This window comes from Toxorhynchites rutilus, chromosome 3, assembly GCF_029784135.1.
Source record: "Toxorhynchites rutilus septentrionalis strain SRP chromosome 3, ASM2978413v1, whole genome shotgun sequence".
Taxonomy (NCBI): domain Eukaryota; kingdom Metazoa; phylum Arthropoda; class Insecta; order Diptera; family Culicidae; genus Toxorhynchites; species Toxorhynchites rutilus.
The window spans coordinates 257673750-257690767 of record NC_073746.1 but is presented as its reverse complement, the minus strand read 5'-3'; the positions used below and the strand labels follow the sequence as shown (position 1 = coordinate 257690767).

Here is a 17018-nt window from a genome sequence, read left to right as displayed (position 1 = left end):
TCACATAGTAATGACTCGCAAATTAATATCGTCTTTGGTTAAGCAAAACATTGAAATAATATTGTTATTTGTGGCAATATAGTGCCAATATAGTGGCAATATAGATAAAGGGTTAAGTGATTCAACACTATTTTCGAAATTCAAAAAAATGAATAGACATAAAACTCGATCAATATCAAGTGTAATTAACAACTATTAATAAAAATTACTCACAAATACAAATCGCCTGCAAATGATGTGATGTGATGGATTTTCTACCAAACTATCTAAATCCGATTCAATATTGGTGAACCCCTAAGTCTGGTCGTTCATTGATTTTCGCAGTTTTTTTTTTGTTTTGCCAAAATGTTTGTAACCACACTGAAGCCTTTTTCGACAAGGTATGAAGATGGAAAATCGTATATATATTTTATATTTTTCAACAATATCCCACAATACTGTATTTCAATGTTGCGTTGCAACAGCTTAAGCTCCTCATCTATGCAGAAGGTAATGAACTCTTCTTGCATCGTCGACATTGCCTTCTTCCATGGTTGCGATATTATAGGGATTACTATTTATAGAGGAATTTGGAAATTTAGAATAGTCTCAATCCTCTTAGTAAAATCCTTGTGTAATACGTCGCGAAAAAAGAAAACAAAGGAAATTGAACATTTATAACTTTTTGGTCACAAGTATCCTGGAGTTATATAAAAAAAGAAAAATATTAAAACATGTTTTGGTATCTTTTCTGTTACTTTTTCATAAACAGCAGAAAAGTATGGTTACGCTACGCGCGTGGCTAACTAAGCATTATGTGAATTCTTTTTCAATCACTTTACTTTAGTTCACTATGTTTAGCTATGTAATCACTTTGTAATCTATTGAATTAAATTAATATATGAGTGTGTTATCATTCAGGCTCCAATGAAGCTTCACAAAGCGTTCTCACAATATGCGCAAAGAAAACTGTCCAGTACTGTGCTTGCTTTCGCATGGATTTTGACTTAGAATTACGCCTTTCATTTCTGTACCGGTGTGTAAGTTAAAAGCTTCACAAACAAGATGTTACGTCGGTTTTGAGCGTCAATAACCCTTTGCCGGCTGAACGAAGTGATATGATAATCACATCATTCGCAGCGCCCAGAAGACGAAGATCGACCATAAAACAGTTTTAAACCGTTTGCGCCGAGCTGGATTCACAAAGATGTTCAGTGTTTGGGTGCCACACCAATCAACACCAAAAATACGATGGATCGAATTTCCATCTGCTGGAATGAAATCGACCCATTTCGGATAGTGACTGGTGATGAAAAATTAGTCAGACACGACATTATTGTGCGAAAATGATCGTGGTCAAAGCAGCTCAAACGGTAGCCAATCCATTTTTTGGAGTTACTTCCGTATGGCCAAATACTAAATTAAATCTCTACTATCAACAACTGGTTTGGCCTGGATTTGCCAGAAACTGCCAAAATTGCCCAACAGAAGAAGTGTTGTGTTCCATCATAACAACGCGAGGCCACACATGTCTATATTTTTCCATTTTTTTGTGTGAGCGTTCAATCTGAAAACCCCTGTACAACTTAGACAGTATTATGAAAGTTTCAAATGAGAACTTGTGTTAATTAATAGGGGTCGACTTTTAGACCTCGACCCAAGGGGTCGATATCGACCACTTTGAGAAACCCTGATCTAAATTGAATACACCTTGGATCAATCGAACGATAAATGTCAAAAAAATAAATTGGTCAAATTATAGGAAGGTGGAGGGAGGGATAATATTTATCATCGTAAACTTATTTTACATAAAATGGGTAAAACTGAATCACACATATGAAAACTGGATAAAACGGGATAAAATTATAACAAACTGGAAGATTTTAGGGTTCGACTGGATAACTGGATCGATGAGAAAAAACTGGAAGTATCCAGTTTAAACTGGAACATTGGCAACGCTGTGGGTGGGTAATGCCTGGGACATTACTGGTGAGACGTAGGACTATACCGATGGCTTTAGGTAACTTATGGAATATCCGAGTAGTTTTTCTGTACCTATTACCAAAATAACATCCTCAACGCTGCTAAAAACATTATTCCCAAACAAATGATCCACAAATTATACTATTCAGCATCTTTCGCAGAACGGCAACAAAAAATCCGAAATATATTGTGTTGGTTGTAACTTGGTTGGTTGGTTGTAAACGTCCTGGAACGGATTTTCACCTTCTATTGTCAATCACAGAACCCAGCTCTCCCTGACGGAACATTCTTTCTTTCCATCCGGTTTGCAATGTACTCTGACACCACCTCTAACCACTGTTCCGGCACGAGTTCGTAGAAATCTAATGATCGATCGTAAAGTCTTCAACCACCAATATCAAAATTAACACCCGCTCTCCCTAAGCCAACAAAAATCAGTTTACATATAATATTATTCGAATATCACTTCAGAATGAATCGTATTGTAATAACTTATAATAACTCTTTTGTGAAAGGTTTGGTGGCCCTGAAAAGCGTAAAAGGATTCTCATTTGTTCTCACGATGTCGACATTTTTGTCCTCATTTTCCCATTTTGCCTCATTTTGTGTGCTAGATCGATTACACGAAAGCGGACTACGGTTGTCCATTGGATGGTTCGAAACTCGTTGGTCATTGCTGATATTATTCGTGGCCTTGAAGCCCCCGCAGACTGCAGACTTTTCATCGTCCAGTAGTTTGATCAGTACGGAGAGGTATGCATTCGCGCACAATATATCGATTCAGTTGGGTCGGTGTTTGCACTAGCACAAACTGTCCGAAGTTATCGGCCGATGAAAAGTCTCCAGCCGGCTCGCAATGTATTGTGCTTCGATGCTACTTCTAATTCGGGAACAATGTGAAAAATGAATTATTGATCGAAAAATCCCCAACCACCAATAAGCTTTTAAACACTCCAAAACAAGCAATGCAATATTTCGCTTGAATTCAAATTATATTCCGCTGCTTCTGGTTGCTTCTTTTGGTCGTTACCATTCAAGGGGCACAAATTGGAAAAAATGTTGCTGTTCGAATCTTCGAACAGCTGGTCGTTATACGGATTAAGGTGGCTTTTAATATCGAAAATCAAAAACAAAATATAGCATTATATGTGCGAATTTATTCCATAAAAGTCTAAGAAATATTCTTACCCTGAAAGATTTTTGACTGATCGAGAAGTCTACCTGAAAACCCGGTCACCGAACCCTACCCAAGAGATTCGGTCATAGAATATATTCTCTCAACAAATTTAAGACAGTCGAGCTCGAGCTTGCGCTTGGGCCGACTGTACAGTTCGTAGTTGCTCTCCGTGATTGACCTGAATCCGCGAAATTGCACAAAGAACAAGCTGAATGATGTTTGGGAGTAGCAAATCATTCTCAATGTGCAAGTTTCGGTGAATCGAGCTTAAAAATAGTCAATAACGACACTGGTCACGTCCTTACAGTCACCAGGGGAAGGGAAGGAATGTTAGTATGATATTCGTCGCCCGAAAGCGAGAAGGGTTGCCTTTATAGCGTGGTTCCCTAGCGATTATCAAGGAAGGAATAGTTGTTAGTGGGGGAGGTAAGAATCAGAATTATCTGTGGTGAGTGATGTTATTAGGAGTTTATACATTTGTTTATTTCCATAATAACCATGGATAACAGCTATTATAACCATCCTCCGTAGGGGCTTTGGACTCTCTGCTCTGGTTCTCAATAGTTTCAGGTTATTTTTCGGATATGCTCCTATTGAAATCCATCATTCGCAGGTGAAGCTCGCTAAAAATTTCAAGATAGTCTAAAAACAAAATACAACGCGAGACCCTTTTCTGTTTCGAACATGACATTACTTAGAAAAATTCATCATGATATTCTCATGAGTTCTTTGGGTTTTTGAAATTGTTTTATGAATGTTGTTTCACTGAAACTAGTTCAACGCGTAAAGTAAACGTCGCCTTGAATTTTCGATAAATATGGATTGTAGGCTGTTACCCTATAAGAATTACCTAGGTTTGTGAACAGTGGTGTCATCTATGTGTCATGGTAGGTGTTTTAGCAAGTAGAGATACGCTTGCGAAAATAATTCTAATGGGCTTTTGCTTGATTGGAGGCTTCTAGAAGAAGTCCCTTTGATCGACAAGTACGAAGAGCCACGAGTACTTGACAATGATCTGGGATTTTTATTGATCAAAGTTTTATGGTATTAAACTATTGGTCATTGAAATGATCACATAGTCTAGGAAATTGTTTATTCGATAGTTGCATACATCGCCGATATCACGATCACATGATCTGTACTGTTGCTTGGGTGGTTCTACTGATTATGCTGAACGGAAGAATGTTCATATATACAGTGGATCCGGCTGAGGCAAACTTCCATTCTTCGTTAGGAAATCGACTGAACAACTACGTTGCTGGGCGAGCTGGACGGTGAGGGATCGAATGCCTTTCTGAAGGCAATGGGGTGGAGGAGTAATATGATGGATAAAGTAAAGTTTTCCAAGGGCCTTTTTGGAGGCTAGAGACGAATGACCTGAAGAAGTTTAAAGTCTTAAGCAATGAAGGAAGGCAAACTTTCAGTATCGCTCTAGATACGAAACAATGAACATCGCTTGTTCTTCCTTGTTTTGCGTCATCACATGTTCCGGATTGAGCTGTGGACGCGACCAAATTACTCACTCGCTGTCTCTAGCATTGCAATCATTATATCAAACTGACGCCATTGCATTAAGGTTCTGAACTACACAATTGTGTGGGGAATCATCAAACTAGGCTATCGTCAGCTCACCAAGAAAACAAATTTCCTGGAATTTCGTCAGTGATTTGGTTTCGCATGACGGTAGGAAAACTCTCTCCACAAAGGATGCTAGCTAAGCTAATGTAGACTGGCAATATTAACAGAAAGGGCTTCTGTTGAGCAGAGCGCAGAACGGAGATAAGTGTGTGTATATTTAGTTGCTTCAAACCATCGATATATGGATATTTGTGTGCGTACGTGCGTGCTTCATAACCCGTACGTAAAAATAGTGCATCTTCTCTACGCTGAAACCCTATTTGTATCTGCTTCCGTGTGCGTTGGCCCTGTAACGATGCAACAATCGCCTAGTTTTTATGCTATGATTGACGATTATTTTGTGTTGCAAATTATGCAGTAGTAATAATAAATATAAACAAGGAGGGAAGATAGCGGAAGGGGAAATATTTATGCTAGGATATTAGTAATGAATCTCTGAGGAGGCAAATATTCAGCCTTTTTCCAAGCAGTTAACATTGTTTATTTTCTGTCATCAATGCATTGAACTGACGCTATGGTGAAGCTGGTGTTAAGGTTGTGCACCAAAAATTATTTGGGGAATAACAAGTTATTCAATAAGTTATATTAATTTATTAATTAATTTGGGCTCGCGTGCCAGTCGCAAGACTGCTTTCAACTAGGATTACATTTACGCTAATCTTGATCATAATGAAGCAGTGCTACTCTTTTCAAGGTTGTTGAGATTAAAAGATAGAGTTTATTTCGTTTATTTAGTCACCAAGAAAGTAAATGTCGTTCTGGAGTTTTGTATGTGAATTGGTTTCGCTTGCCAGTAGCAAAACTTTCTCCACTAAGGATGACAGCTGCGCTTATCTCGAGCAAAGTATTGTTCTGCGAGCACAAGAATGAATCATCAAATGATTCTACAATAAAAAAAACAATTCAGAGCGATCAAACTGGTAGAATGGTTATTTCAAAATTTTCGTAGCATTATAAAATAACATCCGCATTTATAAACAAGCGACTTGAATTGAACCACAGCGTAGTTCTACGTCAACAATGCGGTCGTGTCTTGAACACAACCTCCTATAATTTTTGAAGACAGTACATTTCTCATTTCTCACTTTCTCTTCATCAAAATGAATTACTTCACGCTTATTTTGAGGCGAATTTAAAATCCCTAATCAAAATATTAATTTATGATTATTTTTCCAAGTAGATAATTTATTCCTATACAATAAAACAACATAAAGCCATGATTTGCATCGGCCGGGAATCGAACCCGGGCCGCCCGCGTGGCAGGCGAGCATTCTACCACTGAACCACCGATGCTTGATACGTTGACTGTAGCCATATAGTAATCCCAGATGATATAAGAGGCTTGATAAAAAAAAAGAAAATTTTTAAATTTTACAGTGTTTGTACGAGCTTCTACTACATGTTACTATTAAAAATAATGTTCATAGTTACTATAGTTCAATGTTCTTTTTATGGTCAGCGATTCTTTTATTTAAGAAGAAGATTGATCGAAGACTTTGCATAATTTGTTTTCTCCAAATGAGATGAGATATAGCGTTGCCTCCGCAACATGTTGTATTAAGGAAGATATGCTACTATGGGGGAGTGTTTACGAGTGGTGCAACATGCTAATTCTAAATAATGTCTATGGGGAAACGTTAAGGTAATATCTGACAACGGATTCTTATTCTTCCTTTGGTCTTTTCGTCGACTAAGTGTGAGTAAAAGCGAAGCCGAACGACGTGGGATGTCAATGTCGCTAGAAGTTTATTCTATGTGGAATATATTTTCCCCCAAAGTTACATGTATATTCACGGAATTGTAAAATTTGATTGCCATAGTCTGCAAAAATTCAACTTGTTTTCCATCAGATTTTTTTCAGTTATTCTTTGCTATCAAATTTAGCTACATCGATTGATTTCTTTTATATTCCATTGTATCCAAATAAATAATTTCCACCATTGTCCACTTTGAGCACTGGTGTTAAATGACGGACAACTACAACAAAAATACACAAACTAAATTCAGGTTTGTTCTGTACACATATCCTTATAAACGAAGTAATAATTTTAAAAGTGACAGAACGCTCAATCAAATTAAATGGTGTTAGTTTTTACAACCTGCTTATTCATTTTCGGATGATGGATCTGGCACTGCGACTCACACAACATTGAATGCTCAGAACTCAGAAATGGAAGAAATGTAAGACAAACTGGTTCCTTGTACTGCATAGAGCAATTTTAAATTAGGGCCTAATTTTGGAATTCTTTTGTGCGCGCCATTCGGCGTTGTAAAATAAAACCAAGAAACCCGAATCAGTGGCCCTCCTGTAGCCATACCTCAGAGGACAAACAAAGATTCCAATTAGCTGCCTCCAATACTCACAAGGTCAGCCCCGAGACCCTTGTCAAGCCAAACAAGGATTAGGTTCTGTCGACGAAATTGAATTTTCTGTTTCGCTGTGACTCACGGGATGACGTTTGAATCCAGCCGTGGAAGGATTGTACGATACGTGAATTCATTACGAATTCTGATACTTTGATGGAGGAAGGAAAGATTTCGTCTATTTCTGACGTAGGGATAGCGACTCCCCGCCCCTCCGACGGTACTGTTTACCATAATCAGCCGAGCCAAGACGGAAATTTATTAAAAACTTTTTTCATTAGGCGTATGCATAATTTTGCGAGATTACGACTCTTATTTTTCTTGGTAGCATCTTTTCTCGCAAGCGACAGCCATCGATCGCATAAAATTATTTCAGCAGGCATCATACGGCCGGGCAATAACCGAATTTGATGATGAAAAGTTGATACGTTTTCCAGCGACTTTTCATTAATAATAAAATTGATTCACTCATTTGGGTGAAGTGATTCCACAGAACGTTCCGTTCTGTAGAAGGGCGATTGAATAAAGAAGTTTCTTACCACTAGGAAACTGATTAAAACTGCTCTAATTAAGTCGAATTTACTCTCCTTCGCGATCAGATATCATCATTCTTCCTTCGATTTTCATCCGCAACTGCATCATTTTCATTTTCTTCTGTTGAAGTGTGAGGAAGGAAGAAACACGGATAGTCTCTATGGGAAGACAGGAAGAGCGACAGGGTGAAGCTTTGTTAAACACTTATGACAATTTCTGCACTGAGTTGGATGCTGGAAAGTGTATGCCATAAAATCAAGCTGATACTTATTTGGTTTATGAGTGCGCGCGGATGGTATCAACAAGTGAAGGTAACCAGAATAGCAACCACGTGGTATTGTATAATTCACATCTGTACATGAGAAAAAGAATTGGAATGCAAAAGATTTGGTTCACTTGTCGTTTTATTAATTCTATCATCTGGAAATTTATTTCTTTGTTATGAAAATAAAGATATTTTAATGAATTAATCAATCTTAGAGAATACTGCACACATAAAACGTATTCTTCGATAGTATAGTGGTGAGTATCCCGCCTGTCACGCGGGAGACCGGGGCTCGATTCGCCGTCGGGGAGAATATTTTTATATTTGTTATCATAAAAAAACCAGAGAAAAACCGAAAAAGCTTCTCAGCGTGTGTTCACACAAAAATTCGAACCACTATGACATACAGTTTCTATTTCTTTGTATTATTTGTACGGAATAACCGCGACTCGACCTTGGTCACTTTCAGACGACGTAAGTTACCACTTGTTTCGTCAATTGCTTGATCGATGAAAGTAAAATTGTACGTAATAGAATGTTAAAGTATTAGGACCATAAACTCTATTGACATATACGACCTACTGGTTTGCATGGCTCCATCGGAGTAAAGCTATGAAAAATTGAATATTTTGCTCTGCTGGTGCCCATCTTTGACACGCGACCAAACAAAAGTGATTCAAGCAATAACGAAACTGTTTGGGCACTGGATTTAGTATGAAATCATATTTTTCTAATGCCACCGAGTGTAATACAACGCTAGATATCGATCATTATAACTTTATATGTATTTCGAAGCTCAATATTTTGCCCCAGGGCAGCGTCTAGGGAGACAAATGTCCGAAATAAGTCTAGAGACAACTCCCCCCCCCTTTAAAAAAATAAAAGAAGAACACTTTCACAGAGAGCCCTCAGAAATGTAGCCATAAGAGGATGTTTCGATATTTGAAAAAAACGTTAAAGCTAGTTAAAGTTACAGCTAAAAGTATGAAGTCACCATCGATACTGGTGGTATTGATATCTCAGGATGTATTCGACCGATTTGGCTGAAATTTTTTATCAACATTTTAAAATCAATTATCTAAAGCGTTACATAGCCGTTTTTTTCATATCTTATTTTTTCGATTTTTTATGAGCTTCTAAACAGCGATTTTTCATGAAAATTAACTCATTTTCAACAAAATTTGAGCAAACTTTCGAATTTTTCGTGCTTTCAAAAATCTCTATGTAACGCTTTAGATATTTAGATTTAGATTTAGAAATTACCAAATATATCATATAATAAAAGATATTATTTTTGGACATTAAAATTTTATAAAGTGTGATTTATAGTTATATTAACAAGAAGCTACGCCAGTAACACCGGCTGAGTGTATCCTATGGCTTACCTACCCTACTAAAACATCCCTAAACTCCCGAGACATTTATGAGAGGTCGTAGAGTTCCATGCATCTCTCTTAAGTAAATGTCGAACTAACACTCCTTCCCATTCCTTAGCAGTTGCAAGGACGTGGCCAGGACAATTCTTAACTGTTGGAGAAAACATGCCTTCATCTAAGAGATATTACCAATCATCAGCAACGGATGGAGGCTAGTTTTTTACATAACAGTTCTGAATTCGTACCACCTACGATATTGTGCAACTTGCTCAATGCTAATGCTAATGCTAAATTAAAATTTGATAAAGGGTGATTTGGACCGTCTGTGGGGTGATTTGGTCCAGTGTGTGTTTCATCGAAAAAAACATACTTATGTTTATGTAAAGTATTTTAGGATAATGTTACAATCAGTAACAGTGTTATGGGATCGATACAAGGTGTCTCGGCCAGATTCCAGACCAGAAAAAATGGATTGAGACCATCTCGAATTCTGTATGGATCTTTTCACTGTTGTTCGAGCATTTTCATACACTTTCGATGCTTGGTCCAATAAAATCCGTTCTCGATGGCCCGCGTTGCTCTTTCAAGCTCTTCCTTCTTCCAACGTTGTCTGACCATCCTTTTTTGTAATTCAGCGGCATCTGGAATCAATTAGACCAAAGAAAAGCCTCAAATCTGTAGGTCCAATTCACCCCACACAACATGTAAATTTTATTCGTTTGTGGTTATCAAAATTACTGTTTCGCTGCATCAAATTGTTCCTCTTCTGTAGGCGAACATAATTTTACTACACAATACACGAAGAGTTTAATCAGCGGGAAAAACCTTGAAACCACGATCGGAAAACTCACATTTTTTTGGCAATCAATGTGCTTGCTGTGTTCATGCTACCGTTTGCTTCCACCTGTCGATTTTTACCAAAGTTTTTTTACGTTAGTTACATACGGTTCAATAATATAAGGAGATAACATCATAAAAATCCAAGTTGAGTCGTTCTTTTTGAGATAAAGTGGTGGTCCAAATCACCCTGTATGTCCAACTCACCCCGTGTTTCCCCTTCATACAAAACATGGGCTAATGTGCATAATCCAAGAAAGGGGGCTATGTCCAAGGCACGCCCGCGTTGGAGACGTAGGATTCTATTATTTCAGAATGTAACGAGATTTTATAAATAACTCTTTAGTACAAAGTTTTGATGACCCTAAAAAGGATCAATGATTTGCGTGATTTCGTAGAAGCAGTTAAAGATGGTTGATTGATGATTCATTGTTTCGCTCGTAACAACAACGGATAAGCTGGGCATTTGTCGCAATGGACATTTTGGCTATTCATCATGATCGCTATCGCGGGAATCTTTTTCTCACTTGACAGGTTCACTGGCGGTTTTGTCTAACCATAACCAAAAGCCCTTTTAAAGATTCGTAAAACAATACTACTGTGGTGGACACGATCATTTTATCGTGCTTGTGACCTAGCACTAGCGCAGTACACACACCAATTCTCCACCCGATGATGACGGCTTACTCGGCCAGCCGGAGCGATTGCACATATTAAAAATGAAATTTGTAAATAAAGTTTAGTAGATAGTTGACCATCAACCGCGACGGTATCAATATCTCTTCGATCTATCCGATACTTGGGGGATTATCCGAAGTTCAACCCTGAATCTCCCACACTACTGTCCTTGAGATGACCCCATATCGTTAACATTATTCCTTAACGATATTCCATTATAGGTAATATCGTTAACATTATTCCTTAAAAACGTGACTCGTTTTCTGACTTTTCTGAGACGTAGTCCTACGTCAAAAACCTTGCCAACTTTACATTTTATACCTCTATAAATCGCTCATTATATCAGAAGATAGATGAAATCTGTCCATCATTATTAACACGATGAGCCCCGATCTAGCTGGGAACCGACGCTGAACTTTCCGTCTGGCCTAAATCGGTCTGTGGACCGAAAGTGAACTTCCCCGAAACTCGTTCCCTAACTTTGTTACTGTCGTTCCTGATTGCTACCCTTTGCAAATGAAAAGTCCACTATCGATCCGCAGGTTCCTGGAGATAGTTTGTGAGTGAATGTGTGTCGACTACGAAAAAGATCACCGCAATAGCGTTCGCGATCAATACTCACTGCAATGTAAATTGTGCCAATGTTGATGCCAATGCAATGAAATTTTTCGATGCATTCTAGACTAATATCCGAAGTGATGAACAAACGCATTGAATAAAAAATTGTAGTTCTACATAATAAATGTGGTCGTGTTTAGGACATATCTTTCAATTTTTTTCATATGCATAATTTTGACAGCAGCCACTTGTACTGTGTGTAACCTGTAAATTGTGCAGAAATTTTACAAAAATCATGGTTCAGTTCGAGAAACTCATTATGCTCCTCATAGGACAATTTTGTTGAAAGTTGTTACTTGATAAACAATCAATTTATTTCAACTGGAATAATTCATTATTCATTAAATCATTCATCTTTCCACATAATTTATTTTTGACGTAGGACTACGTTTTTCATTTCTATACCGGGGTGTAAAATCAAAGTTTCGAAAACTAAAGCGTTACGCCGGAGACCGAGATTTTGAACATTAATAGCTACTAAACAACTGAACGAAATAGTATGATAAACACTTCATTCGAAAGATAAAATGCCTACGCGTTATATACTTGTTACTTTTTGATCCAAAAACTTGTTTCAATAGTCTTAAAATTGCTTTCAAAACAGGCTATTGAAATCACCAATTGGTATATAAGTGAGCGCCGCTCGGAAATCCACTTAGTTATAATTGAACTGTGATTGGAGCATGTTGTCGCTGTTGTGGTGAAGTTCTTCGTTTATCATGAAAGCGCGGTTGAACGGTGTCACCAAGAGCCTGTTTGTGCATCTTAGGCCACAAGGGAATCCATCAGGAGGAGAGTGATGCCACAAACGGTTCCCCGGGAATAGATCGGAGTAGCCGCCACACACACATACACGCGCGGAACTCTTCGTTTGGATGCCATTCAGCATCGAGAAAATTCCGGAAAGATTCAATCGTTGCTGAAAAATAATCTGCCAGTTCCCCTGGGAACTGAAAAATACATTCATGCAAAAGAGTTCATTTTAATGTTTTCTATCCATGTAACACTGCGACCAAATATTTTTCAATCAAGTGCTATTAACAGATGGTTATCGAGTTAGCATTAACCACTGGTGGGCTTCGAGTATCGAGGAAAATCTGGAAAGAACTAATCGTTGCTGAAAAATACTCTGCCAGTTCCCCTGGGAATTGAAAAATACATTGATGCGAAAGAGTTTATTCTAATGTTTTCTATCAATATAACACTGCAACCAAATACATTTGGTTTTGTTCAGCTTGTTTCGAGTTGTGAGGGAGCGTAAAAAAGCCAATACAACAGGAGGAGAAGAGAAGGCGACCAAGAGAGTATCAGCATCGAAAAACGGTTCCGCTTGAGGCATCGGAGCAGCCGCCACACACACACTTACACGCGCGGAATTCTTTCCATTTGGTTGCTGTTCAGCATCGAGAAGATTCCGGAAAGATGTAATCGTTACTGAAAAATAATCTGCCAGTTCCCCTTGAATTTGCGAAAGAGTTTATTTTAATGTTTTCTATCCATATAATACTGCGATTGAATACATTTGGTTTTGTGATTTTCGGTAATTTATTAGAGTTGAAATAAATCTTAAGAAGGAATTCCCGCTCTATGCGCACTGGGAAACTATGTTTACTCAACAGTTTCTCAAACGAGAAATAGGTGTTGTGAGAAAGGATGCGCGAACGCGAAAATTATGTAGACTGGTTTGATGCAACTAATAGTTTGTCTATTGGAAACGGAATACAAATCATATCACAATACAAGCAATGTATTATGTATTATACAACTTTTGTGTGATTGCTTCTTTTGCTGAATATTGTGCCTCCAACGTAACGCTCTCGTTTTCGAAGTCCTCCAAATATTCATTTATTCATTAATTTAGAATTGATTCGGATCCAGCTAAAAACAAACGATCACTAAATAAACGATAGTCCTACGTCACCCTTGCGGTTATACCACAGATATAACCCATTTCCTGTTTTTTCTTGATCGTGACAGAGAAAAGTTATAGACTGAAACGTGAGCATGGGTCAATATAGGAAAATGTACAGAATTTTGAAAATCAAAAAAAGTTGTTCGAATAGAGTTATCGAAAATATTCGATAGAGAAATCTTTTACCTATCTTCCAGCCACAATTTTATTGATTGAAAAAGGGTATGAGAAAAGTTATACAGTAGAAATTTTTTCTTCCTTTTCACTTTTTACTTTCTTACCCAGCCAGAACCTTTCCCCCGTACAACTCGTGAACGTTTTGGTCAATAACTTTTTTCATACCCTTTTCGGACCAATGAAAGTTTGGCTAAAGATAAATAAAAATGTTCTTCATCGAATGAGTACTATCTCGAGAATGTGTTTTCGATCCTTTCAAATATTTTTTTCTCTTTTCTCTAAAATAATTAATTTTTCCCATACAACTTGGGCTATAACTTTTCTCAGACCCTTTTCCGATTAATAAAATTGTGGTTGGAAGATAGGTAAAATATATGTTTATCGAAAAACTTCGATAACAATATTCGAACAACTTTTTTTGATTTTCAAAATTCTGTATATTTTCCTATATTGACCGCTCTCGTTTCAGTCTATAACTTTTCTCTGTCACTATCAAGAAAAAAAACTATGTGGGAAGATGAATGATTCAATTCTCTATCTAATGAGCATGACTTTGAACGTAGTTACTTGATAAGCAATCAATATATTTTAACTGAATTAATTCATTATTCATTAAATCCAGCATGACGTTGAACAGAAACTTGCACGCAATAAAAACTTTTATCCGCTAAATTCGCACATAGAGGCGAATGAACTGCAAAGTTTAAAGCCTCTTAAAAACTTGCAAGCAAAACAAGCAAGATTTCTTCCCGGTCCTTAAAGTTTGGATATGTCAAAATATGTCAAAATGAAAAACTGCCATACTTGAAGTAAAGAGAATTTTCTCATAATTATTGTACTACTCCTTCCGATGTTTTATATTGCACTTATGTCAATGATGCTTTAATGCGGGTGCAATCAAGTGACAAGTCTGCTGGATCCATATCAGTTGAACACGTACGTTTGTCGATTATACTTGATAGTTTCTTAACCAGAAGTTCGTTCACAATGATAATCCCTTTGATATCCTTATCCGTCACGTTTTGAGAAAATACTGCGTGCGACTAGGTACGGAATTTATCATCGATCCGAATTATTGTAGAATTGTTCGTTCACCTTCTCAGGTTACGCTTTGATATCCGCCTTTGCTGCGTTTTAGAAAACATTCTTTCGTTAAATGGTTGAGATTTCGCATTTAGGGAATCACATCACTTACCGCAGTGAATCCAAATTCTTACCTCTCCCCACTAACAACTACCCCTTTCATAATAATCACAAAGGAACCATTCTGGTCGCGAATATCATACTAACATTCCTTCCCCTCCCCTGATGTCTATAAGGATGTGGCCGGCGTCGTTATTGACCATTTGAAGTTCGAATCACCGAAACTTGCACAATGAGAATGGATTACTACTCCCAAGCGTCATTCAGTGTGTTCTTCATGCAATTTCGCTAGTTCAGGTCAATCACGGAGAGCAACTACGAAGTGTAGAGTCTACCCAAGCTCAGCCTCAAATTTGTCCACAATGATAGTCTTTATTTTGAAAAGAATACAGGTATCATGGATCGGTAACTCATTAACTCCGGTAACCGAACAATTGCGACTAATGTCACGAATTGTTTCGTGGAACACAGAAATTTAAAAGTCTGTTTCTTGCAAACTTCGATAACGATTCTAGGCCACCAATATCTCTACTTTATTAATGTTAACTTCAGTTTAGAAGGGTGTGGAGCCAATCTTTCATAACATCTTGACCACTTTTAAATATTTGAGTACATAGGTATTATAGATATTTCATTTGAAATTCAAAATTTTAGACAAATTCTTTGGTCGATATAACACTGCATCGCTCAGGTAGGTATTGCCAGTTAGCTCCAGATGAGTTTCCATAGCAATGGAATGTTTCCATATCCTTTATTCCTTAACATAGTTTTCCATTTGGATCCGCCATTGGTTTTCTGTCCTCTCTTCCCGATAGCATCCGTTCGTATCATCTTCTGGACATTATGGAGCATATTCCCTACTTTGTAGAACAAAGCTTTTTTCTATCTTTTAATTTAATCGATTTAGCGCTTTTTTCCTATGCTGCATTAGTGTGATATGAAAAAATGGTTTTTTTGACGTAGAACTACGTCTTTCAGGAAGGGTGCCAAATCAGAAAACAGGTCACGTTTTTATGAAATAAAGTTAACGTTAATAACTATTTTCACTGTGAAGGAATTCTCATGAGTTGCATACCAATCGAATCGGAAATTTTCTAAGATTTGTTTGATATGCTATACATTATAATTCGCTATTCTCTAAACGGAAAACTGGAAGAACTTCCTTTTTTTCCCATATATTTGTTCTGCCGATTTGTGTGCTGACCCTACCCATATTTCCAATGCTTATAACTCGAACATTTCATAACAGATCGGAAAGATGTTTGCATCAATTGATAGGAAATATTTCTACGCGTCTATCACAATTAATAAAATGTTATTTTTCATGAGATGAACAATTTAATAACTGTAAAATATCAAGCGTTATCTAAACGCCCTAACTGTCAAGTTTTGATTGGCCCGATTTACGGTTTCCCCAACACAGACTTCAAAATCGATGTACCTGGGGAAATCCGCTTTGCAAATATACATGCATGTCGGGAGTATTTTTGTTCCCACCGAGCTATGTTTCCCTAACACGGACTTAAAAATCAATGTGCCTGGGGGAATCCGCTTTTTCAAACATGCATGTCGAGGTTTTTTTCTCCACTGAGCTGTGTTTCCCTAACACGGACTTCTAAATTAATGCGCCTGGGGGATACAAATACATGCAAGTCGGAGGTATTTTTTGGTGTTGAGTACTTTGAGTATATGTTTCACTAAAACGTACTTTTAAACTGAGAAACCTGAGAAAATCGTCATTTCAGATACTAGAGGTGAATGACTTTTCGCGGTTCGAGAACTACGTAAACATGAGATGTGTAATAATTGCAGAGGAAAATGTAAAATACAAGGATCGTTTGACAATTCTTCCGTTCACATATTTTGGTAGTCCTAGGCATAATATCAAACGTAGAAAGACGTTCGTCAAATTTATTCGTGACGAAGAACATAATCTATTACAAAAATTTCGATGCATTCTAAAATAATATTCGAAGTGGTAAACAAGTGGATTGCATAATGTAATTGCGTAGTTCTACGTCGAAAATATGCGGTCGTGTCCTAGTTACAACCCCTTGAAATTTTTTTGCTTCAACTTTTATATTTAAAAATCTACATCAAAACTGTCTTCGTACGACTTTTAGAGCTTATCAATTACAACATTTTGTGATGCAGAACTTGTCAATATCTTAATCCTACTCAAAGTTATTGATGTTTTTTTTACCCAAAAACTCATGATTTCAATTTTAATTTACTCAAACACAAAAAATAACATAGTGTTGAAAATCACACATCATGTAGAGTGAAATATGCTCTATCAAATGTCGTCAATAAACTTTGTTTATGTTTGCCCCAGAA

At 37.3% G+C, this 17018-nt stretch overlaps 1 protein-coding gene and 1 non-coding gene across 9 annotated transcripts in view; one reads left to right on the top strand and one right to left on the bottom strand.

Annotated features, from left to right (window-relative positions):
• The window catches only part of LOC129779772 (protein winged eye), a 619088-nt gene that overhangs the window by 30806 nt on the left and 571264 nt on the right, over window positions 1-17018 (top strand). The window lies entirely within an intron of this gene.
• On the bottom strand, window positions 6000-6070 carry Trnag-gcc (transfer RNA glycine (anticodon GCC)). The gene has a single exon. It is a non-coding gene; the product is annotated as a tRNA-Gly (tRNA).